Here is a 26668-nt window from a genome sequence, read left to right as displayed (position 1 = left end):
ACAATGGATTTTAAGGAAACTTAGTGGGACGTAGAGAAAATTTGAGGGAAGCACAAAAATGAGTTGAGGAGAGCTTAAGGGGAGATTATGGGAGTTAGAATTATTGAAGTAGGCAGCAGTTTGTAAGAAGTTGAACTTGACAAAAAATATGGTGAACTGAACAACACTCAAAAGGAAATTGAACAAGAAAGAAAGAAATTTTATTAAGGAGGTACTTGAGCTGAACTTTACAGGAAGTGGAACTGCAGATTAGCCAAACCTTGGCTTTTGAAGATGCATGCAATGTTATTAATTTGCAGTAGATCAAAACGCAACAAACTTTCTACGTAAAAAAATCGTTAGCTCATAAAACTAGCACATCTCCGAACGATCACATTAAATAGCGCTATTGCGAGCTGAATAATGTTATGCATATACCAGGACAATCTTTATGGGCCCATTTTACGATTAATTCTAGATGTTTAATACCGCATACTAAAAAAACCCCAAACACCATAAATCTTTCAGCTAGTAGTATCATTCATCTTTGATTAGTTTAGTAATTGCTCCCATCCTTTTAAGGAACGGGTTCGTGTAATCGCGCTACTTCCTTTCGTTCTCGTCCAATTTCCCTTTTTTTCCATAACGACGTACACAGAACTTTCCACGCTTAAATTTTAGAATTAATCGACCCAATCATTTAGAAACAATTATAATAACCATTAACAACAATTTAGAACACGGGGGCCAATTACTAATTAGCCGCCATTAAACATTTCGCCATAGATCGTACGAGCCGATAGTCCGAAATTTCGCAAGTACAAAGAACAATTTTCGTGTTAATTAAAGGAGGAAAATCAAGTTTTACAATGGCGGGTTAATTATCAAACTTTTAGTAGTACAAGATATAAATATTAAAATTTTTGTTTCCCGTTTTGAAATGCTTCAAAAATTTCATGGCGAGACTTGTTAGGAGTTTAATTAACTAAATTTCGACTTCCTTTGCATATTATATTGTTGCATTCTTAAATTTGCATATTTTAGATTGAGACAAGACAAGAAGTTTATACGTGTTGTTATCAATTAAGTTTCTCGTACATGCTGAGGAAGTTGTTCATTGGTGTTGATTGATACGGCTTCCGTTCCAATTTAATAAAAAATCGCATTATTTTAATAACAATGTTAAAATTTCGCTCTTTACATATCATTTCCTGTAATCTTTTTTCTGTCCCGTACACGCCTTGCAAGGAAATTCTTAAAGAATCGCATACCGTTCAATTTCCTTTCTTGCATGGTTACAGGGTTTCAGTGGAAATCTTCTATTTCTTCGTTCCTAGACCGATTTTTCTTGTCCTTTAATCTTGCAAACTTAGAATGAGGCTACAAAATGTAGCTTCAAAGGTGGCTAACCGGGGGCGAAAAAGTTTAGATTAGATTAGCTCCATTGGAATAACCATCAATCATCATTACTTATTTTAAATTTTTGGCTTTAAGTTTATCCCATCCCACGACCGAATGGACACCTTTTGCAGCACGCACGAAACACGATCGACGTTTTAATTTAGCACCCACCTCAATCTCTGACACCTTCCAGTAGCGCCCAGCGTTGATGGACCTATGTAATTGTTAATTTAACGGATTATGATTAATTTCCTTATGCGCCTAACAAAATTGTTAATCTCTCAAAACTCGTGATTATTAAAACACATACAACCCACGCCTCCGCAACTTTGTGAAAAAAAAAACTATTTCCCACGTTGAGGTTATACGCGAGGCTCTCTCATCGAAAACTTTTATTTTAACAAACTAATTAAACATAACGTGACTAAACTACAAAACTTTTTAAACGTTAGGAAACTAAAGGTTTACTTAGATTTCGATTTGCGTTGTCATTAACCGTTATCGGACGAAGAGTTAATTACGAAATGATAATTGGAATCTTCATCGTAGAAATATGTACGTTTGATTAATATCATAATTACGTAAATTTTTCCCTACTTTCCCCATTAATCTGGCCAAGATTTAAGGCACACACACACTCACACCATCAGATCAGATACCATGAAGATGGCTTGGCAAAGAGGTTCATGTGAATCTCAAAAAAACAATCGTGAGAATGCCGAGCTAAGAGATATAATAAATTTTATTCTCACAAACTCGAAAAGCTATAATTGTTTGTTTATTTATGATGAGAGGATTTTTACCTTTACGATTTGAGCGCCCGGTGACAAATTTGGGAACGAAAAGATCCCCCGCAGTGAGACATGGTCCCATTAGCGCGTTACTAGGAAGTCGAAGGTCGTCGAAATGGTCTAACAATTAAGTACAATGTATAAAAAAAAACTCTTGCACCCATAAAGTTGAGGTAGTGAACTATAACCGTTTGCGTTCCTGCGTTTTATTGCCCGCTCTACACCCAGGGCACTAATAATAACAATTATTATACTTACTAGATAACTATATTTACTTTATGACGCTATAAACAACACAATTTTAGATTTAGTATGCAACTATTCTTTTATTTGAATGGAAACAATCTAGGTTTTACTATCCTGGACGTAAAAGGTTATATTGTGCAACTTGTGGGTGTAGGAATTGAATTATGAACCGGAGGGGAAATCATAGGTCGCGGTAGCTAGATATTAGATCACGTATTCTTCACCTATCACCTCGGTTTTCGATTTAGATCATTAAAAGCTACATTTCCTCCGAATTCCGTTGCAAACTTTGACTTAAATTAGTGTTAAGGCTTACTTTTTAGGCTTGATATTCCAGGCCCGTTAAATGTTGATTTTGGCTTTTAAACTCAACCCCCATAATGTCCATATTTAGTCCCATAATGTGTGTAATCAAAGTTTAAGCTTGTAGAATACAGCTTTAAGGTTTATTTCGCCCCCCAGGACTTTCAGGATTATTGTTGTCGTTGCCAATCACGGTGCAAATTTTAAATTCCAAGAAACTGGTCTTATAAAAGCACCAGACCTCCAGGCATACAATTCAAGCCGTAAAAACGCGTAAAGCTTCCAGATTTATAGTCTTGTGCTTTCCTCTAACCTGCAAATATTTAGGCTTAATATTTTGAGCGTTAGCTTGTATTATCTTTAACCACAATCACCTAAAGAAACGTAAATATTTACACCCCTCCAAATAGAGGTGAAAATGTTCTCTCTTTTCCACTGTAAAACGTAAAATCCTCTTTTTTCTTTTGCCGTTTCGGAATTTCGGAAAATCTCTCTCAGAAACTTTAGCGCGGCATCGCAATCGGATGAACCTCGTATATATGGGTACATTGACATTGCGAAACATTTTGATATAATGCCATTACAGTGTGCACTTTTGAAATCTTTTGAGGTTTTGGGAGATGCCGTTTCCTGACATGGTGGTGCTGTGTTGCAAAATCACACTGTGCACATTTGAAATACTTGAAAGTATTGTGAGATAACCCTGAAGATAACATATATATATATAGGTACGTTATCTAATCACACTGTGCACATTTTAAATCCTTGTGGCTTAAGAGATGTCTTCAGAATATGTTGAAGTATTTATTTATTGAGCGGCAGACTTGTATTGGTCATTAATGCACACTATATGATTTGCAGTTAATCGAAATTGCGAATAACTATTTCCTAATACTTTTCATTTGATAGTTTTTAATTTAACGGTTGGTATAAGATTGACAACATTATTTGATTTGACGGTTGTAGTCATTAGTTCTCTTATTTATATATGTATAATAATTTCCTTATATTTTTGTCGTGTTTTTTCTATAATTATTTTCATAGTTATTCTGCAATTCGGATCGGAGACGCATCCACAAACCAAAGATCATAAAAATCGATCCAGCCGTGCTTGAATTAAGTAATGTAACCTGCATAACTTTGTTTTTTTATATACAGGTTGATTTAAATTCGAGGACCACCATGGGGATCTCGGAAACTGTACGAGATATGTAGGTAATTTAAATTTGGCAAAGTTGCGTATTTTGATGCTTAACAAAGTGTCGTTTTGAAACAGAAAAAATTCCGATTACTACTTATATAAAAAAAACAAGTTGATGATGGTTAACCGGAGACGAAACGTCAGACTTAAAATTTAAAACTATCATCTTGTAGAGGGAAAAAGTCATAATAGTCTGTCATTCATTTCGAAATATCTTCAGTAAAAAATAACAAGTTAAAAAGTAATCGTAAACGATTTACATAAAGCGCATTTCAACTTGCATTCATTTCCTATTTGTAAGATGCAACTTTTGTTAAAATTGTAAAAATCCGGCCACAAATATGAAAGATAGCGTTGCATAATGTGCAATCCATTTTGATGTCCTACTTTAATTTCAGTTTATAAGAAGAATTTCATTTCAATGCTTTTCTAAATAAGAAAGTTGGAACTGCGCATGCGCAAACCTAAATTTTGAAGCTAACGTTAGATTTTTTATTGTTCCAAGTGGCTATGTATCAAATTTCATTTAAATCCCTTCACAAATAAGAAAGTTGGCACTGCGCATGCGCAAAACCAAATTTTGAAATTGTCGTTAAATTTGCTTTTATTCCAAGTGGCTATGTATAAAATTTCATTCAAATACTTTTATAATTAAAAAAGTTTGCAATTCGGTTTGTACCTCAATGGTCGAAATGCGAAAAGGGCACTGTGAATTTTGAATCGATTCGATTCAACTTTTGGCATTGCGTATTATATGGCTAAAGCTATGCCCATATTGAATTTCATATAATTCAGTTCATAACTAACGGAGATGTAAGAGCGATCGGACATTTCTAAACAAAGTTATCGTTCACACGGACAGATAGAGGGACAGACAGACAAAGGAACAGACGGACAGACCAACAGGCAGACGACAGACAGCAATGCAAAATTATAAACGATCTCTAGGATCGTTAATAAACGGCAAAAGTGTAAAATTATGGAACATGTAAAGAACGGTTTTTTGTTTTTTTTTACAATAACTTTTTTTGTAAGCGGTACAGAAAAATTCCTTCCTTGGTGCAAGACTCGACACTATAACGAACCAAATAGCGAAAAAAGTAGAACAATAGCTCTTAAGATAAAAAACTAGTAGCGTCTCAAAACGAGCGCATTTTTTTTTATTTTGAAATGTGCTAAAAACGGTTATGCAAAATTTCGTTTTTTTCCGGATCTCCGCAAGTAGTCGGAATTTCTTCAGTTTCAAAACGGCATTATGTTAAGCATCAAAATACTTTGCCAAATTTAAACTACCTGCCTATCTCTTACAGTTTAGTTTCCGATATCACCAAGACGATAGCTTTTCCTTAACGTCTTGTATAACACACAACTGTATTTAAACCATATAAGTCAATATAAAACTTCTGAAAATTCTGAATTTCACCGATTATGGTTAAAGGGTCTACAAACGACCCTCCAGCTACGCAAACATGTTTTTTGAAATCACGAAATATTTAAGGAAGCCCGGCGTTACTTATGACTATCGTATTTATTTGCAAAAGTGTAACTTTTGTAAAACTCAAAATAGTTTTGTTTCTTTGATCAATTATGATTAAAGGTTCTATAAGCAACCCTTTGTTAAATTAACAAATGTGACCCCTGCGCTTTTTAGCGCATTTCCACAAAAATAAAAAAAAAATGCGCTATTGTGGCCACTTTGTCCGTCCGTCCGTCCGGCTGTCCGTCCGTCCGTCCGCTCGTTTTGCGACGCTACTAGTTCTTTATCTTAAGAGCTATTGTTCTACTTTTTTCGCTGTTTGGTTCGTTATGGTGTCGAGGCTTGCACCAAGGAAGGAATTTTTTCTGTGCCGCTTACAAAAAAAGTTATTGTAAAAAAAACAAAAAACCGTTTTTTACATGTTCCATAATTTTACACTTTTGCCGTTTATTAACGATGCTAGAGATCGTTTATAATTTTGGATTGCTATCTGTCGCCTGTCGGTTGGTCTCTCCGTCTGTTCCTTTGTCTGTCTGTCCATCTATCTGTCCGTGTGAACGATCTTTGTTTAGAAATGTTCGATCGCTTTTACATCTCCGTTAGTTATGAACTGAATTGCATGAAATTCAATATGGGCATAGATTTAGCCATATAATACGCAATGCCAAAAGTTGAATTGAATTCACAATGCCCTTTTCGCATCTCGACCATTTATAAACCGAATTGCAAACTTTTTTACTTATAAAAGTATTTGAATGAAATTTGATACATAGGCACTTGGAATAAAGGAAAATCAAGCGCCAATTTCAAAATTTGGTTTTGCGCATGCGCAGTGCCAACTTTTTTATTTATGGAAGAATTTAAACGAAATTTGATACATAGGCACTTGGGATGCAGGAAAATCAAACGCCAGTTTCAAAATTTGGCTTTGCGCATGCGCAGTGCCAACTTTTTTATTTATGGAAGAATTTAAATGAAATGTGATACATAGGCACTTGGAGTAAAAGAAAATCTAGCGCCAGTTTCAAAATTTTATTTTGCGCATGCGCAGTGCCAACTTTTTTATCTATGGAAGTATTTAAGTGAAATTTTATACTTAGGCGCTTGGAACAAAGGAAAATCTAACATTAGTTTTAAAATTTAGGTTTGCGCATGCGCAGTTCCAACTTTCTTATTTAGAAAAGCATTGTAATGAAATTCTTCTCATAAACTGAAATTGAAGTAGCACGTCAACAATGGATTGCCCATGTGCAACGCTATCTTTCATATTTGTGGCCGGATTTTTACAATTTTAAAAGAAGTTGCATCTTACAAATGGGAAATGAATGCAAGTGGAAATGCGCTTTATGTAAATCGTTTATGATTACTTTTTAACTTGTTTAAGGTTTTCCTGTCCGGCATTCAATATTCGTTTCGATACATTTATAACGCGCGACTTCACAAACTGACAGATATTTTGAAAATTGTTAATTTGATCATAGGGATGTCCTATTCATTTCTTGCCTCTGTTGATTGATTTTTGAGCTCATTAGTCTTTGTCAACTGACCATAAAAGACCTGAACTTTTTCCATTTTCCATTATCATCTTAAAAAACCATTTCCAGTTCAACCCCAGCAAATCAAAGTGATCGCTTTCCTCCCTCGCAGTAAAACTTCGCAAAACAGCTAAATTAATTTCAATAACACCTACAATGACAAGCTATCCGCGACTAATTAAAATAAACCGTAACGACCCTGATAGCACCCGCCAATTATACAATTACTCTGCCTGGATATAATCAATTAGTAAATTATTTCCCAACAACAATTACCATATTTAGCCATTAGCAAGGAGTATGTAAATTTTGTTGCAAGATCAAACCGTTGAACGTTTCCGACACTGGTCCAAGTTCTGGATCGAATCTGCATCGCCAATTTCACTTGGGCACCCACGTGCAAGTCGTCTACGAAGCTGACCTCCATTAGAAACTGCCCTGCCATGTTACAATGCACTCGAACTGTATTATATCTACGAAAAGATAAGGTATTCAGATCTCATGCTGCTGCGGCTGCACCTGTTTTGTAGGTTACTATATCCTATACCTGTTCTGCCAGTTTGAGTATTTTATCAAAAGCCTTTGTGCAGAAGAGTTTTCGCGCAATCGTTAAGTTTATGGTGCAATTTCCCGCAGTTAGTACCGTATAATTAATGCTTCGTTTTAGCGTATCAGAAAACTGATTGATGTAAATGATCGGTTATGTAATTATATACGTTGATAAGGCGTTCCAGCTTCGCGAGGTTAAAGGTCGAAATGAGTTTCGCGTTTGCCAAAATTTGTATGTGCGCGTTACTTAATTTGCCGCTAGAAGGAAGACTTTTACATTTTAGAAAATTAAGATGGCCTCCCAACGCGTACGGAGACTGAGGACGACGTAACCTCATAAATCATGATTTTACTCGGAGGATGGCTAACTTCTTGAATAAATGTCAGGCATTATTACGATGACGAAGACTTTAATCATGATCATTTTGGCGTACTTTAAAATTATCGTAAACCGAATGCGATTTGTCCCAGTTTTTGGTATAAGGCACGTCCATTCTTACAGCTTCTCTAATTATAGCTCAGAAAATTCGGTGATTGGTGCAGAATTACCAATATTGATAATATGCACTTTCGATTTTAACTTGTCGCATTTGCTTTCGTCATCTTAGTCTTTGATTATCGTCGAATTCATCTCTTGGCACCATTTTCATACGTGATGAAACCTAATCTTTAAGTTTCGGCCATAAATCCTATATAAACGTGTGTGTGTGTTTATACTTATGTAAGAAAATGCACGACACGTAATTTACATACCTCTTTAGGTATGTGGATCCTTGTGGCATTCCATTAGCATCTAAGTCTGATTTTTTCTGAATTCTACTTTGTTTTTCTCATCCTGCCAGATCTTTTCCATTATTGTAGAATAACTCCATGAAATCAATCAACACCCTCAAAAACCTTGTAGTGTTCGTGATGGTGTTTTGCGAAACTACATACCTATTTGTTAAAAACTGCACCCTGGTAGGTTTTCAATCAGCGCAAATAAAATGCTATGGTTCCCTAATTGAAAAGGAAATGTATTCTGATAGTATGGGGGGTTGCTTCTAGTGGAAATGGAACTCGGATTTTCCAACCGGCCGACATACTCGGTTGATGAAATAAAAAATTAAGACAGTCTCCCTGACGTCCTAAAAATCATAGACTAATCTTGAAATTCAAGTTAATTAAGCGCGCTTCATTTGAGACCAGATCCAATTTAATCAGACGATGTTTGCGGGAACACAATTTTTTAACTACGGTTAATTATGCTCACTAAATTTCCAAATTCGGTAACCTAGTAATGCCCATTGTTACATGGAATTTCAGATCAATTGCAAAAGGTCTGCAATAATAAAATAAACTGCATTTTTGACATATGTCAAAATCACAAATTTTTGAAGATGCAAACGGTCCATTCAAAAATTGATATCTCTTAAACCGTTCAAGATAAGTGAGTGCTCTTTTTTATAATCCAATCCCTTAAGGTCTAAAGAATTTTCAGAGTGACCGCTGAAAGCCTTAAAAAAGTTTCCATGGCTGCTGCGAATTTTCCAAACTAGTAAGTAAACATCAAATAGAATATTTCTTTCTCAAACAAAGTGCCATTAACTCAAAATTTACCTGATATAGGCATACAGAGTGTTAATAAAAGTGGCCCTCAAATTCAAATTTACATTCATTTCTGGGATCAAAAAGTAGGTAATATTTGCAATTTGAAAAACTGAAGCTTTTGACATTTTTTAATTGCTAATTTTGAAAAATTGCAGCGGCCCTGGAAACTACACGATTTTCAGAAGACACTCCGAAAATTCTTTGAGACTTTAAGGATTCGATTATAAAAAAGAGTACGCACTTATCTAGACCGCTTTAATAGATACGAATTTTTGAATGTACCCTTACATCTCCAAAGCTTTAGAGAAAAATTGACATATGTCAAAAAATCTGACAGTTAAGTGCGCAAATCTTAAAAGCATTGAATTGAGAGTAAAATGGCGCATTTTGAAAAAATAGGAGATACACTACAGAGTCAACCAAAATAGGACACACTGTACTCTGCACTGTACAGTGTGGTCCAATTTCGATGAGATTAAATGGGTAACTTTCTTATTAGCGCAGATAAACGAAAACGGTTTACGTATTCCATGACCTTTGGCAGAAATAAGCTGCCGTCTTTTGTTTTTTCCCTAGAGAGAAAAACTGGAAAATGGTCGATTCCTTCAATTTGTCGTAACTCCTTTATTTTTGAGACTAGGACAAAATGGCTTTAGCATTACTCAGGCACTTTTTAACGTAGAAATCAATGCTGACAGTCGTTTGTTTCTAGACCTTTTAGTAACGGCGCTACAACCAAGCCCCAGGCTATGTTTTTTGCGCATTGGGCTACATTTAGCTCGGCGCACCCGTAACTAATGTGTTTAATTGCGTACTTACTGACTGCGCTTCATAGTGTTATTTACCTGTATTGATTTGGAAACAAAATGCCCCAAAATTCACAGATGAGAGGAATGTCCCACTGGAAAACATAAACAGCTTTTTACTACAACCGTGGAATGATAAGTACCTAAATTAATTTTTACAAAAATTATCCACAATCCCAGATCTAACTTGCAAATAATGAAAAAAATATAGTTTAGCACATCTTGCCGTCAGGAACCCGGACCCAAATGAAATATCGGTTCCGGTTCTGTTTATATTTAAGCGAAAATATTTATAACGGTTCCGGTTCTAAAGAAAAAATAACGGTTCGGTTCAGCGTATTCCATAACGGTTCTTTTCGGTTCTAGTTTTTTTAAAAGTATGGCATTCTAAAAATTGATTATAACAACATGATTTGTTCATTTAATACCTAGGTGTGAAAAAGAAGTAAAGTCATGAATACCAAAACGTGACGTATCGTCAGTGTATCTAATTTACAACCACAAGGGGAATGAAGGAGAGAGAGGGAAATATATATTTAAACTTAATTTATTAATAAAAAACAGAAAAAATACACAAAAACTTGTGTAAAAAATTAAGTATGGAGCATTGTTTGTTATTTTTATTTTCTAAAACCTCGCTCCTACTTTTGTTATTTCATTTACAGTAGTGGCTAAATTACCGCCACCGCCACCCGTACTGCATTCAATTTCGACACCTTATTAAACATTTACAATCCACCGATGGCAATCATAGAGTGGCTATTTTGCCCATTTTCAGGACATGTTTGCCGGTGCGTCTTTCAACTTCCAATACTCTGTTAAGAACCGTAAAAAACCGAAAAGTTCTGAAGGAATAACGGTTTCGATTCGGTTTTCGGTCCTGAAGAAATACCGGTTTCGGTTCTTTGTCGGTCCGGTCCGGGTCCCTGCTTGCCGCCCCCCGAAAGTGACGCCCTGGGCTATAGCCCAGTTATCCCATTTATAACCCGCGACCTGGCTGCAACTCAATGTTGAGATGTTAATAGAAATTGTAGTAAACCATCTTTTGTTATTTGCTTTCAGACAATGTGTATTAATAAGCAACATTTATTGTTGAAAACTTATTATTGAAAATAATTATAATATTATATACATTTTGGGAAAGCTCGTAAAACAATAAATCTTTTAAAACCATTGGTAAACTGTTACTTCCATTTAAAAAAATCAACTTTGAGTTACAACGCAGTTACTAAAATGACTATACAAACAAACGACTGACGGCATTGATTTTATAGCTTCAATAATAAAGGAGTTACAGCAGCAGTAATCTCTAGTGAAAAAATCAAAAGACGTCATCCGCGTATTTCTGGCAACGGTAATGGAATAAGCATGAAAAAAGAGGTCACAAGTACTTGAACCGTTTTCGTTTATATGCGCTAACTAGAAAGTTACTCCCATTTAATCCCATCGAAATTGGACCACACTGTACATTACATTCAAAAACCATGCCAAAGAGATATGCTCTTTGGCGATGAGCGAAATGAAATGATTTAATAATTTGGAATGATGGTCCCCGAAGAATTTATCCCCATCAAGGTGCAAAAATTTGTGTGTCAAATGCCGAATGAAATTATGAATTATGAAATTATGGAAAGACCTGCAAGGGGTCTGTGATCGCTACCGTGGAATTGGATAAAGCTTTATAATGGAAGGGGGGAAGAGTTTCCTAAATCGAGTCGTATAATTACATGATTGATTGTATTTCATTAACAAATGACATAGATGTGTGAAAGTCGTGGGTTAATTGTGAATGAATTAGTCAAAACGTCCGCACCTCTGGTAGTACCGGTACAGCACATCTTCCTCTTTGGATTAGCGTTTGCAGTGCGTTAGAATTCTACGTCGACATCATTTTACATGTAAACCACGGTACTAATTAAACAGGTTGGTTTATGCACGTCACAGGTGTCAGAAATTTGTATTGCGGCTCATTAGTGTTTCATATGAAAATTGCAATTACCATAAAACCTCCTAATTAACACCTAAGATGGAATCGCTATGATAAGTACACGCATGAATCACACCAGATCCATTCCTAAATGGATTTAAACGTAAATCTGGTTACGGTACCAAAAACCTGACACGTTATCAATGCTAAATCGATAACATTAGACATTACAAACATTTTAGTTGACTTTCAATAATCGTTCGTGAAGTATGTGCGTTAATGTGCTCAAGTGTAATAAACTACTATGAAACTTGGATGTGTTCAAACGTAAGTCTCGTTCTAATTACATTTTATAATTGAACGTACTTGTAATGGTTAGGTTGAAAGGTGTGCAAAATTAAGGGGCGGTCGTCTATAACTTCAATCTTCGTGCTCACTGTAAATACTGGTTGTTAAACATCACTTATTGCAACGCTTATTGGCTAATCAATGCGAGAAAATTTTTCCCTTCTGGAATTTTGGATTTCCGAAGCATATAATTGTGATAACTGCGCGATAATTCGATATTACGCTCGACTGGCCACCATGATTACGAACAGGTGTCTAATGGCATCCCTTAAATCAAAACGTAATTACTCACGACCTGCAACCCAACGACCTGCGTAATTGGCCAATAATTAATTGTACTTTCTTCCCTAGGAACCTTGATAACCGTGACAACTGCTATACATAATCTGTCATTAATCAATTAAAAAATATGTGCAAACGCCCGTTCTAATTAAGCTCGCGATTTACAATTCAAATTACCCACTTAAGTTTTTTTCTTGTCTAATGCTAAATTACTTGTTAATAATTTTTGCCTTATTGTTTATACATACACAATAATGAGAACACTTTCTAAATGGAATCTCTGTATTTCCTTTGTAAAATAGAATTTCTCCACTTATAATATTGAAAAATATTGCGGCCCATTAACTTTATACGTTCATTAATACCGCCGCCTAAAAACTGGAAACGATTTGAAAATCGCAATTGACATTGAACTTTCGTCAATTAATAAATGGTCCAGATAGGAACCGTAAAAGTGGGACTGCAAAATTTGGTTTGTCGAACCGGATCCTTTAATTGCAAATAAATTTAATCAAATAATTTGAGGAATTTCTTCGACAATCGTACGTTAACCGGTATTTGTCATTAGTCTCTTAATGTTAATAAGTTATTATAATGCAAAATATTTTTTCATTCCGGGAGGAAAATTACAGTATAAATCATGTGGTTAAGCAAAGGAAATTAAAAAAAAAACAATGCATTACAATTAATGGCAGTTTAGAAGACATTAAGCATACAATTAGTGTTGGATTTCCAAGCAATAAATGTTAAAAGCGCTAGGGCGGCGCTTTAGGGTGTCAATAAAGTTATTATTATATAATTACGCGGTCATTACTGTGAAAAAAACAACTTCGGATCACCACGCTTGGTATGCATTACTTCCGTAAAAGAAGAGCTTTTCGTTAATTTCTAAGCACGTACGCCGCTTTTCTGAACATGTTTATGAATTTCACACCTTTTTAGTGTATAACAATGTTATTAATGGTGCAATTGTGTTTTATTTATGGCATTTACACATATTTCCGCACAATTTACCATTATGCAAGTATGTGAAGGCGTAGTTTTACCTAAAAGAGCGCTCTGTGAATAAAACCGACCTTTTTTGCACAATACGTATCAATTAAATCCAAAACGGGAAACGGTTTTGATTTATTATGGCGATTAATTAATATCGAACTGTGCAGATAACAGAAAAAGCGAATTTCCCATACATGCCTCTACGTTTCCGAAAACCGTCATGTACCTAAAGCGTACACATGATAAATTAAATGAAGCTTCTGATTATCTACCTTTCCGATGAATCTACCGCAATTAATGTTGAAATTAGCAATCAATTACAGGCATCCTCATAACTTAACACGCGAAGTGTAATTAATTAAAATTTTTATCCGTCACCTTTATACCTATCTAAATATCTACGTCGGTAGGAATTATTAATAAATTTTATCCTCGAATATTCTAAGCATTTATGGCAGCCAAAGAACTACAACGAGAATCAGAGCGGAATTTCTTCTGCCCTAGCCTCGCATTGAAATCTCCCCGATCGAATTTAACACGTCGCCTTGTGGTTAGCACACGACGTCCCATTAAAATGTGGGTCAGTGCGATCCCTTAGAATTACTTCCGTTACCCGACCGATCCGAACATATTTTAACGTTTTCCCATGATTAATTAAGAAGCACTTACGTAAGATTGTACACACACGGATCGCAATTGAAGTAATTAAATTGATCGTGTCTGGTAATACAAATGTTCTTTTACCTATTGAAAAATACCACGAATCAGTTTAATTGTTTATTGATTGCGGACTCATTTAATTACCCACGCTTGACTATTCGATTTTGTTACAGGAATGTCCTAAGTTGGTGCGTTCCCAGCCAACATTGGATAAATCACGACTACTCTAAGGTAAGCGAATCCACAAAAAAAACGCCTTATTTAAATATGGGTTAATGTTATTAGATCGACGTAATAAATAATAGCCGGGCCCGAGGGCCTTTTTTAATTGGTTTATTTGGTTCCGTTTTTTGTGTTTCTTAATTATATAGTTCGCAATTAAGATTGTTGCAATTGGTTTTAATGTTCGCGCATACTCTGAAATTATTTCGGAAAACGTTATGCACTGATAGTAACGGTAATTTAACGATAATGACATTCCTTTATATCTGATACGGCTCTTATTAAGTAATGCATTTCAATTTGTACTTTATTTGAAGAAAGTTAATTTGACATAAAAATAGCATTAAGGAGCATAACATTTAAAATGTTTCATTACAATTTATTGCTTGTACAAACTAATGGATTACACGAACAAAATCGTGTTTTCCATCTAATTTATTATTATGAAGATATTGCGGCAACGTATTCGCAAAAAAAATGTTATAGGAGTAGAGGTAGTTTCTCTCGAGAACTATTTTGTGAAGTAATGCTACCGGTGTACAAATGTTAATGTCAAAGACTTCGTCACAAAAAAACGCTGATGGAATATTTCAATTTGATTGCAGAAGAAGACCAATTCTAACCTCACTTAATTTAATATTGTATTACCTATAAGAACGCTCATTCTATTCCTTAAAAGTTTAACATCTTCGTAGTGTGGTTCCATATCTCGAGTCAACTAGGGGCTCACCATATAAAAGGAAGAAAGACTTGATGTTAGATTTTACCCTGTTTACAAAAATTACCTGATTGGATATTTCATGACTAATGTTTCCGAAAATTGTTTGTTAGGGGTTAAAGCGCTTTTGGCCCATTTTTTTGTAGCAGCAATTCGGACGTTTTGTCCTTTCTCGGTGGATCTATGACAACTTTTTTTTTCGTTGATTTTAGAGACATTTTGAATGGTTTTCCACCCATACTTTGTGTTGCGTTGGTACGATTGTCGCGTTTTAAATCATTATTGAATTCTACGAGTCAAAACCTTATTAATTAGGACTCCCTAATACACGGTGAACATTTTCTCTGGTATATTCAAAACAAGGCTATTTTTAAAAAAAAACTGTATGGTATCCAAAAATGATAAACAGTTTTCTACCAATGTACGTACTTTAGATTTGTTGCCAGGTGTACTTCTACATGGTGAAGGGGCGTATTTTTTTCAATGGCAACTGCTAGTTTTCGTTACATATTGTTAAAGGGTGCACTTTTTTGGATATCACACAAACCAATTTTAGAGAAAAACTCCAGGAAAATCGTTGTATGTGTGTGTTATAATTTCACTAGTTTGCATTAAAAAACGTTATTCTATTGTTAAATATTTCAAGCAATTTATTGTATCAACATCCTTAAAATTTTATAAGTAAATTGATATGACTAGAAATTATTTACAGTGGCGTGCGTCTACCGAACTCAAAGGGTCACTATTTTAATCGAAAGCACTATTTTTGGTGAGGTAATATTAAAGAATGAACCTTTTTCTAATGTGGTATCATAAAGAAACATGATTCAAGTATTCCCCCCTTAACCATGCAGAAGTACGTCACTGACCACTAATTGAAAGTACGTAGATTGGTAACAATTTTGTTGTAATTTTGGGCACTATAAAAAGTTTCTTTAAAATCAATGTTCTCTTGAAGGTATATCCGGTGTTCCAGACAAAATGTTCACCCCGTATATACGAACATTACCATATGTGGGGCGAGGCGGTTTGGGATAGTGGGATGCGATTAGCGAATCTAAGCGCACATTATGAATACAGAATAAACATCAGAAATATGAGATGCGGAGGAAGCAAAGAGTTTGAAGAGAAGGAACGAAGGAAGCACAGAAGAAAGATGCACTTTACCGACGAAATGAGTCAGTGGCGTATTTACGGGGGGGGGGGGGGGTGAAGGGAATATATCCCCCCCCCAGAAGAATTGCGTTATCATCATAGCTATTAGGTATTTAGGTAATACTCCGCTATCCGCTCCGCCCACTTTAAAATAAAGGCAATAATATATAGAGAGCAATTTTGGTTTTGGTTAAAGTCTAAAGTCACTAAAATCTAAATATTCTGTAGTATTCAGTATTCACTATTCAGTGAGTGATCAGTGTTGGCAGTCAACGATTTGGCTATTCGGCATCGATCGGCAATTCGCTACATTGATGCCCAAAATAACAAATAGGTATCAGGTACTTAGTACTGCTACTGAGGTGAGGTACCTGCGTCCTGCCTTTCACGAAATGACGAAAATAAGAATTTTAAATTTTAAAAACAGGAATTTTTTTGCCCATAACTTTTGATTGAGACGTCTAATCGAAAAAGTACGAATCGTTTTGGATTCTACGCACCCAAATTAATAAGAAAAAGTTTTTTCCCTAGAAATTTTGGTGCAGTCGATTTTTGGTAAAAAAGGAAGGTAATAACTGCCTTTTTTTTGCCCAGAAAAAAAAATTGTCTCAGATCGACCGGAAAAAAATATTTTCTTATAGAATGTGGCCTGTAGAATCCATAATTCCAAACAGTTCCAAGATCGGACTACTAGATCAAAAGTTACAGCCCTTTGAATTTTTTGTCGAAATTGGTTTTTTGCCCATAACTTTTGATTGAGACGTCTAATCGAAAAAGTACGAATCGTTTTGGATTCTACGCACCCAAATTAATAAGAAAAAGAATTTTCCTGAGAAATTTTGGTGCAGTCGATTTTTGGGAAAAAGGGAAGGTTATTATACACTGCCTTTTTTTGAGCCTCGAAAAAAAAATTGTCTCAGATCGACCCGGAAAAAAAATTTTCTTATAGAATGTGGCCTGTAGAATCCATAATTTCAAACGGTTCCAAGATTGAGTTACTAGTTCAAAAGTTACAGCTTTTTGAATTTTTTTTCGAAATTGGTCTAGTCTATAACTTTTGATTGAGCAGTCTGATCGAAAGAGTACGAATTGATTTGGATTCTACGCATCCAAATTAATAAGAAAAAGTGTTTTCCCGAGAAATTTTGGTGTAGTCGATTTTTGGTAAAAAAGGAAGGTTATTATGCACTGCCTTTTTTTTGCCTCGAAAAAAAAATTGTCTCAGATCGACCGGAAAAAAATATTTTCTTATCGAATGTGGCCTGTAGAATCCATAATTTCAATCAGTTCCAAGATCAGACTACTAGATCAAAAGTTACAGCCCTTTGAATTTGTCGAAATTGGTTTTTGCCCATAAATATACCTATTATTCAAAGTTTTCGTTGACTAATTAAAGCAAAAGGGGCATGTCAGCAGTAAGAAATAAAATACCGTTCTAATCTAATCTTTTTCGCCTGTACAATAAATAGATAAATGACTACCAGCATCAGCAACCTGCAACCCAATTTCTATTTCTTACCCCCCCCCCTTCTAGTACGCACTGGGTGACTGTTAGTATAATTATAATGGTTTATTGTCCAAACAGAATAGTTCCATAAACTAGGACAATATTAGGTAAGATATACATGTAGTGCGAATAATAACCGAAAAAAAAGAAAAACTTTAAGCATGACATAAGTGAAAATAAAAAAAAATTGAGAATTATTATTTTAGTTAATTAACGGAATCTAATAATATACTAAGGGTGGTATTAAATATAGCGAAGGTAGATCGAACCTTTCTAACATGATATCATTAGAATATCCTCTAATTGAATATTATCCATCCATACGAAAGCATAGTATGTGCCACGAACTTGTTTAATCCCCCCCCCCCAGAATAAATTTCTACGTACGCCACTGAAATGAGTCTTCAATAAAAAAGGATAGGACTCACTGTTCGAGATTTAGCGTAAACAAATTTACACGTTCTTTTTACCGTCGCGAAAACTAACAGCTAGCAACAGAGACCGCGTTCTGACGTTAATTCCAGTATTTAAGGAAACGCTACTTCCATTATCAAGTAATCTCCTTCTTCGGAATTTTCAAAAACACCGCCAATTACAATTAAATTTGAAAAAGCCAGCTTCGAAGTTCCGCCGAAAATTTCGCGCACAACTTAAGACCCCTTATCTATAAACAGCGACAAGAGCACGTGCGTTAATTAATTTCCGTTAAAAACTCCTTATCGTAAATGACCAGATGTCCCTACACGTTAACACGTAATTTACAACACTTCCATTAGGCTCACCAGGAGAGAAATGTCGGTCACTAGTGCACTTGATACCGGTAATACCACCCATATCCACCCCAAATAATGAGTGTATAAAAGTGGGAAGCGTTCCTTCATTCACATAAAATGCAAAGTTTTGATTTATTGTCGACCTTAATGCTTCATCTATTGCGTGAAAGTGATAATTATTAAATTAGGCTAAGCCCATAAATCCTATAATCCCTGTCACTGCGATTATTTGTAAAAAGAAATTTTGTAAACGTTTAAGTGTTATTTTTATGTTTTCTTAAAATCCTATGTAAATTAGCGAATAAAATTGAAGATTATAACCGGCAAATAAACATCTCAGGAAAGATAATGAATTACTCGATTTCGATAGTATACTAATGTCTTTCATTTCTCAGTTTCCTTGTTTTTTGACGTGCCAGGTGTCTTTTACCGTTTGCCTCTACATTCTCTCAAGGTAAAGAGGAGATTTCCAAAGGTTTTTAAAAAATTTATTTAGGATGTATGCTACTGTAACCAGTTCGTTAACCTAATCACCGTGATTGGTCGAATTTTTTGTGAAATCCTAAACGACTTCGTCGCAAATTAAACAAAATTTACAAAAAAAAATGCAATGAAATTAGTTTTAAAAGTCTCTTACAACATTCGCATAAAAAACGAATGAGGACGACAGCTAAAAAATCGAGTATAAGCACGGAACGTATAGCGTATGCTAACTAATGAATATAATTAAAGAAATTAAAAATGCAAGGAAACCATTAACTTGCAAGAAGATCTTAACATGCATGTAATGTGGATAATTAACCGCTTTCAATTTGAATTTAAAGATTTCCCGTGTTTGACCTGGAATTAATAACATTATAATCGGTTCTCGATCAAAAATTCGGAGCCAAAAGCGCTTAAGTCACAAATCACGACCTCGCTCGTATTTAAATTGCGCGTTACGCCCACAAACTTTCCTCGATTGTCTACCAAATTGAAAATTTTATCTGATTTATCGAAAACAATGTGTAAACGAGTAATAACACAACGTGAAGAATATTGCTACATGGAAGCGTGGGTGGCCATGATCTCTCTATGGGTTTTTTCTTCGTTTGATTTCTCGTATAGTTGACCCCGTTTGTATTGGAGGATTTTGCAATTGGAATGAATGATTCGAGACCGGCGTTTCTTGTGCAAGATCGCATTAGTGCCTCAGGAATGTAAGGCATATGATAGGTACAAAAATTGACGACGAACCTCATTGTTCTTAGAAAAGAGGCGTATAATTTATTATGGTATTTGCTTCCTTTATGTGTATAAAATGTTATGGTAGAGCGACATGAAAAGAAGTCGTTAGTGGGTATATGCGCAACGATAATTAAATAAATAATTAAAGTAGATTTAATCTGCTCGCGTTGCTCCTGGAACTTGGTTGGTTTTGCAACAAATAGCGGTTTGGATCCATCCAGGAAGAACGCGAGTGGTGTTAAAAATGGCAAGCATCCTTGTGTAGGTTGTGAACTCGTGGCCTTTTCTTATTTGTACGTACTATATAAAACACTCCAGTTCGAAACCATTAAAGTAACATTATGTGAATAAGAAGATAAATTGTGAATACCTAAGATAGTTGTTGTCTTTATAAGTACTGTAAACCTTATCCGTTACAGCTCCCTATTAATTTTCAGCTAAATAGGTTAGGAATGCGCGTTTCCGTATGGAAGGTGTCTGCTATTTTGTAGACGTCAAAATAAATTACGTATCTAACGTACCTAAACAAGTTCAGATTTGCAAAATTTTAATCCTTTCCGAGGTTTGTGCAGGTCCCGAGTTTACCATATCTATGATTTTGCTTGACCATGTAAATTAAAGTCGCTAATTTACAAATTACGTTGTGTTCAGCACGAGTTTTTGATAAAATCAGCTTGTTTTGCAAAGTAAATGTACATTTTTGCATAAAATTCTAATTTGGTCAATTCTGAGTTGTGCATAACGGATTAAATCTACTATGAAATACTTTCAAAATGATTTATACTATCTAATTCATGGTTTTAAAACAAAAGTGAAGAACAAATAAGCCCCATCTTTTCATAAATACTTAAAGAAAACACAGTCGGTTCAGAAAATAAAAGATATTAAATGTCTAAAAACTAAACAAAATATAAATAAGTACATGTATCGGTTTATCTTGAAGTTTGGACTGAAGGGGGTAGTGACCCACTGTATTTTCTAGCTCCTCTACGGTACTCTAATGAAAGATATTTAACCTCCAAGGGGAAAGGGCGTACCATCCATTTGCGATTTCCTCATATTTTCGATTGCCATATTTATTTATTTATCCTCCGATTGTATGCTAGATCGTCTTTAGCATTCCCCCTGTCGAAGAAGAGGGACGTAAAAGGTTCTAACTATATGATTAAGGAGCTAAGTAGGGCGTTTACTTATCTTCTTTAATATGGTTTAATTATGGTACCAAATTGATGAACGCTTTCAACTTCCCATTTTATCCTTGGGCAACATCACAAAAACCACCCGACTACGGATACGGATGGTAAAAAACCGCAAAATTAGTCTGCGGTCTGTCAAAAATATTTAGACTAGACATATTTGCACGTGCTTTTTTTAATAGAAAACGTGCATTAATTTTTCTTCCTCAAGGTTTACCATATAAAATTTTGTGGCGAATCCGTTAGAATTTACCGCCTAATTTATAAGGCAAGGTCCCCGAGATCTCTTATAATTTATAGTCGTCTATTGGAGTCACGAGCTTGAACTGTATCAAATTATTAGATAAAAAAATGATTGCTGTGTAATTTAAATAAGACAATTATCGGCAGCGTGCAGTTTCGTAGGCTATTATCGATGACCTATTTTTCTTTTCATTATACTCTTTTTTTAAATTAGTCTTATTAGTAGCTCGAATAATGTGGCGTAAACGTATACTTTAATAATTTTATCCAAATAACCATGACCAAAATTCTTTCCATTTTAATTCTTACAGTAGATACGGTTGTTTGGTTTAATCGGTGGCAATCTTCTGAGGACATTTTTAATTAGATTCGATGGACGCCATAGCACCCTCACAGCTTTACCAGAAGAAACAATGTTAAGATTAACGAACCTTTCTAGGTGTCACTTCACCTAGAATCAGATTTGTTGAGCTTTTAGACACGTCTGTAGGTATATTATACGGGGTTGTTCAAAAAACGATTTTTGAAACTCGCAGACATTTTCTACTGAACAGAATTAAAAGAATTTCAATTAATGTTATAAAGTGTGAGCTCCGAACTTGAAACGGAGTTAAATTACCAAAAAACTGATGGAAATGTCAAATCTCACCACACCTGCAAGTCTGTCACCTTATTCAAAGTGGCCACCTCTTAAAACAAGTAAGCCAAGCCTACGTTGGTATTTCCAACACAACCACTCGCATAGACAGACTGACAGACTACCCTTAAAGTCGAAATGACACATGTATCATTTCTTGCGTATCCAGCAATTGAGTTTGATGTTTTTCCCAAGAAAATTGGTGAATAAACATCTTTTGGGTACAAATATTTTGATCACCAGAAGTACACATGGATCAAGCAGGCGAGTTTTGTCTTTTTCCCAACACCAATAGTGCATAAATAACGATGTGTACCGATTTTGGGGTGGGATGAACGCCAAAGTCACTTTTGTGGGTCACGCTGAAAATTAAACGGAACTATAGGTCATTTATGATATATCACTTTTAAATTCATTCAATTTACTAATCAAATATCACATTAATTTGTATTTTCATTACTATCACAGATTTAGTTTAGAATTCATTAGAATTCATAGAGATCGTCGTTCTGAGATCTCTTCCGAATATAAGACTGCGAAATATCCAGAGGACTGGTAACGTGGGGTATCGATGAGAGCATTTCCGGCCATTGAGAGGGTTTTCCTTAGATGAATATGAATAGTATGGTTCTATAATATCCCTCAACTGTATTTTATAGCACCATGTAAGTAGCTATAAATCTTCTGAAAATTATGAATTTAATTTAGATTTCAAAAATAGCAGGCTTAGGTTCTCATACTGCGTTTCCATGGAAATAGTCTTGTTTTCTGTTCTAAGCTTCATTTTACTTCACGCTCCACGTCCCATTTTTAATAAGAACGACAGATGTGATTAACATCGACAATCATTTCGTCTCAACGTGCCTTCAGGTTTCTCCAAATGATACTCTCAAGTCCCTCTTTAAATTTTGGTACTCATGTTTCGTTCTGTTTCCAATTATGTTTTGCACAAATTCTCCTTAACGCCCTACTTCCTGAATCTTCCTGAAAAAATTCCCCTCGTAAAGCTTCTCTCAAGTTCTTCATAAGCTACTTTCAACTCCCACCTTAAGCTCATTCTCCTCAAAATCCCGACATGCACGGTGTCCATTTTTCGAGTGCCACTATGGGGATTTCGCTTGCCTTAAGAGATAGAAAGTTGGTTAAATGGAGGCAAAGTTACGAATTTCCGTGCTGAATAACAATCTGAAAAGAAGTTTTTAAAATATCATTAATATCTGAAAATATCGCAAAAAACCAAACTTTCTGATTTTCGTTTTTAATTTTTTCATGATAAACTAATCGTACTAGACATTTTTAATTAACACATTATTCAGACACTTTTTCATAGAGATTTCGAATTGGCATCCCTTTTTGAATGGTTTTTAAGATTTTCTTATGAGCGCCATTTTGAATTTTGTCATTTCGAGATTACGCTTTTTTTTCTTTTTACAACGATATATCACACATGATGGTTCAGTATCACATTTTTCTAAAAATACAATTTTTGATTTTTTGGGAAGAGTGCTTTGGAAAAACAAAACGTTCTTTTATTGTTAACAAAATTTTGACAGTTCGGTCTATCTGTCTGGTTGCAACGTTGGCAGAGAACTAGTTGTGTTGAGAAACTTCGATTTTCATCTGAATATAATTGAACCTTCGTTTTGCAAGGAAATTATAATTAAATTAGAACAAAATACATAAGAATAAATAATATTTTCGCAATAAAACTAGCACAAACGTAAATGACATTACTTGAAATAGGTCAACCTTTTGTTCACAACAAAATAACGTTTTGTTTTTGCAAAGCACCTTTCGCAAATATGAAAATTGTATTTTTAGGAAAAATGTGATAGTGAACCAGCATGTGTGATATACCGTTGTAAAGAGAAAAAAAGACGTAATCTCAAAATGTCAAAATCCAAAACGGCGCGTATAAGAAAATCTAAAGTTGCCGCGTGTTTCTCCGTCATCTTAAAAGTTATTAAAAACGGGATGCTATATTCGAAATTTCCATTAAAAAGTGTTTGAATAATGTGTTAATTGGAAATGTCTAGTATGATTAGTTTACCATGAAAAAATTAAAAATGAAAATCAGAAATTTTTCTTTTTTTGCGGTATTTTCAAAACTATTGAAGATATGTTAAATTTCTTTATAGATTATTTTTCAGCACGAAAATTCAACTTTGCCTTCATTTAACCAAATTTCTAGCTCTTAAGATAAGCGAGATCCCCATAGTGACACTCGAAAAATGGACACCGTGTATATCTTCATATTCTCATAAAATTCCTTTCAAGTTTACCTAAAATTCCCTGTTCCCGTGATACTCATCGAAGTCTGGCCCGTAAAAAACAGAATTTGATGCTATTGCATTGAGGTTCTGGAATAAAAAACCGCAAATTGCAGCAAATGGGTCTGTCGTCGCATCGAACACGTGTGGACGATGCATTTTCACACAAAATGAGGAAATTTCTGTATGATAGTATGAGAACGATAAACGTATATAACATGTGTTTAATCAGGTAATTGCATTTTAATACATCGTCTTCGTCAACGTTAAGTACTTCCTCTATGTTAATTTTATTGTAGTGTACGTAACCGTTCCTCGAGTTTATTATATATTACTCCAAATAAACTATTGACTCCGGCACTATAAAATGACCATAAATCTTGAAACTGAAGGTTTCTGCTCTCATCTTAAGTAATAAAAAGGACGCCACTTATAATGAGAAAATAGATCTTGGGTTAAATTTCCCAGTGTCTGTTTACCTATAACCTAGCTACTGAAACTGGTCTCGTGATCTTCCTCTTGTTTTGCAATAAATTTTATATTTCTATAGAAATTTCACCTACATTCTTCCAGTCCTTTTCGCAACGCACACTAATAGTAAATTGGTAACTGTCGATTGATTGGCGTGAATAAATGATCTCATTTGTGCACGCCTTAAAAAATCTGCGAAACTAATTAATATGCGTAAATTATAGTTATTTGTAAATGGCCTTCCTTCAATGTGCCAGGATTTTGTCTTCATTGCGTTTTTCTTTTAATTTTGGACGCAAGATGTTTTTGGTCTAAAGTGATTCTAAAGAAATCTGAAGGTCCTTCCACTCGTATAATACCAAACACGAATCAGTGGTTCAAAGGTACTAAATCATAAGCACCCATAAATTTCGATTGATACACACGATACATAGTTAATGACAACTTTGATTTACGTCCAAAGTTTTTGTTTTCTGATGTAAGCGTCGGTGGGTAGGTTTCAAAAACACGGTTGCAAAAGAATGGCAAAGCTAAACGAGATCGTCCTTAGCGAAACAACAACGAACGGATTTTCCGCACGAATGCAATCGAACCCACAATTATAAATACCTCCACACTTGCCACATGCTTTTGCATATTATCGCCCATTTCAATTAAATTAAATCATTACACGGACGTGTGGAGCAAAAACCGTATTACGTTATTCGTCCTTGCAACGATTTAAGCGGGCGCCTCGCAGCTGAAAACTGATTACTGCTCCAAACATATAATTTTCGATGATTTACACTACCGACTAACTTTCCTCCCCCAAATTGGACCATTAAGCGGTGCCGAGTCGCAAAAATTAGATTAATTAGCGAGATCCTGTTCGGCGTGCCGAAGAAAAATTGTTAGAACTCATAATAAGGTTACGCCTATTCATTTCATTACTAACCTTAATTTTTTAGATCTCATTTTCTTTCATATAAAACGCGTTCAACTGACTAAGATAAACAGAGGTAATTATAATTCTTTTGACTTTTGATATAGTGCTCGTGTCACCGTTACGAAATCGGCAAGTTTTGAAAGCGAAGGGTTAAGGTTATAGGTGGATATTTAATTAGATCGCCACTTTGCGTTGCGGAACATTAAAGAAAAATTAAAATGTTTGGTAGCCTTTGGCTAGAAATGCTTTCACCCACCGTAGAGAAATAGGTACATCTGGAGGTAATTTGCAATTCTAAACTGTATAATCATGATATGCATAAAAGGTATGTTTAATGTGAACTTAATTTTTCATTTCAAAAGATGGAAATGGTCATTTTTTAGCGTTTATAAAACGCATCCATTATTAACAACAACTATACAATTTTGCTGTCTTCTTGCGTAATGGCGTGGAGAGTATCTATTATTGCATTCAATTTACCACACTTTACTTGAAGAATTTATTAAATTAAATAGAAAATCTTGACGTGAATAACAACTTAATGGAAAAATTAGCTATCGGTAACCTCGATATTTTTGAAGTACTGCGATTTTAAATATTAACGGTCATTTTTCAATGAAGCACATTAATAATTTGGATCCGCAAATGAAGGTTATCGGGTGATTCATGACGTATATGATTTCATTGCATTTTCCCAACCTCCCTGCATTGAACAAAAAAGAAATAAATAATTGTCATTGTGCGGCATGTTTAAGCCATATTTGGTTAAGTAAATTGAAAACGGACATATGGATGAGAAGCTTTGTAAAAATAGATAATAATTGTGCTCGTTATGAACTAAAATGCATACCATGGTTGACGTATCTAGGTACCACAATATTTTTCTGGATTAATTATACCAGAAATGTGCTGGAGGAAAGGTCAAGCGTTGCCCTATTTTTTATATTTGTGGGGATTTTTTTTTGCACTGCAGATCTTTCGCCCAGTCTGCTACAACAGCTCACCGTATTCCTCCTACATCTGTACAATGACTTTTGAACATTTTTCAGGCCCGCTACGATATTGTAATACATAATTCTAATTTTATTCCTGTTTTCGGAGGGTGTATTTTTCCCTTTACTGCTGAATATGCTAAAGTTTTTCCGGGTTGCTACAAGGTTATTCTCGAAATTATAGTTTTGTTCTTATTTTATAGAGTAGATTCATCTTCCTTTCGCTTCTGAATGTGTAAAA

At 34.9% G+C, this 26668-nt stretch overlaps 1 protein-coding gene across 6 annotated transcripts in view; it reads left to right on the top strand.

The window, feature by feature from the left end:
• The window catches only part of LOC116171976 (gastrula zinc finger protein XlCGF48.2), a 181497-nt gene that overhangs the window by 122847 nt on the left and 31982 nt on the right, over nucleotides 1–26668 (top strand). For 5 of the 6 annotated variants that reach the window (XM_031489053.1, XM_031489052.1, XM_031489051.1 and 2 more), the window contains one exon: nucleotides 14265–14322. The gene's annotated coding sequence lies outside the window, so the exon portion shown is untranslated. Of the gene's footprint in view, nucleotides 1–12036; nucleotides 12133–14264; nucleotides 14323–26668 lie in introns of those variants that run through there. The other variant, XM_031489050.1, reaches the window with a different exon arrangement.

The sequence above is a fragment of the Photinus pyralis genome, unplaced genomic scaffold, assembly GCF_008802855.1.
Source record: "Photinus pyralis isolate 1611_PpyrPB1 unplaced genomic scaffold, Ppyr1.3 Ppyr1.4_LG5, whole genome shotgun sequence".
NCBI classification, from domain to species: Eukaryota; Metazoa; Arthropoda; class Insecta; order Coleoptera; family Lampyridae; genus Photinus; species Photinus pyralis.
The sequence above is the reverse complement of the archived record's forward strand: the minus strand, read 5'-3'. Positions and strand labels throughout refer to the sequence as shown.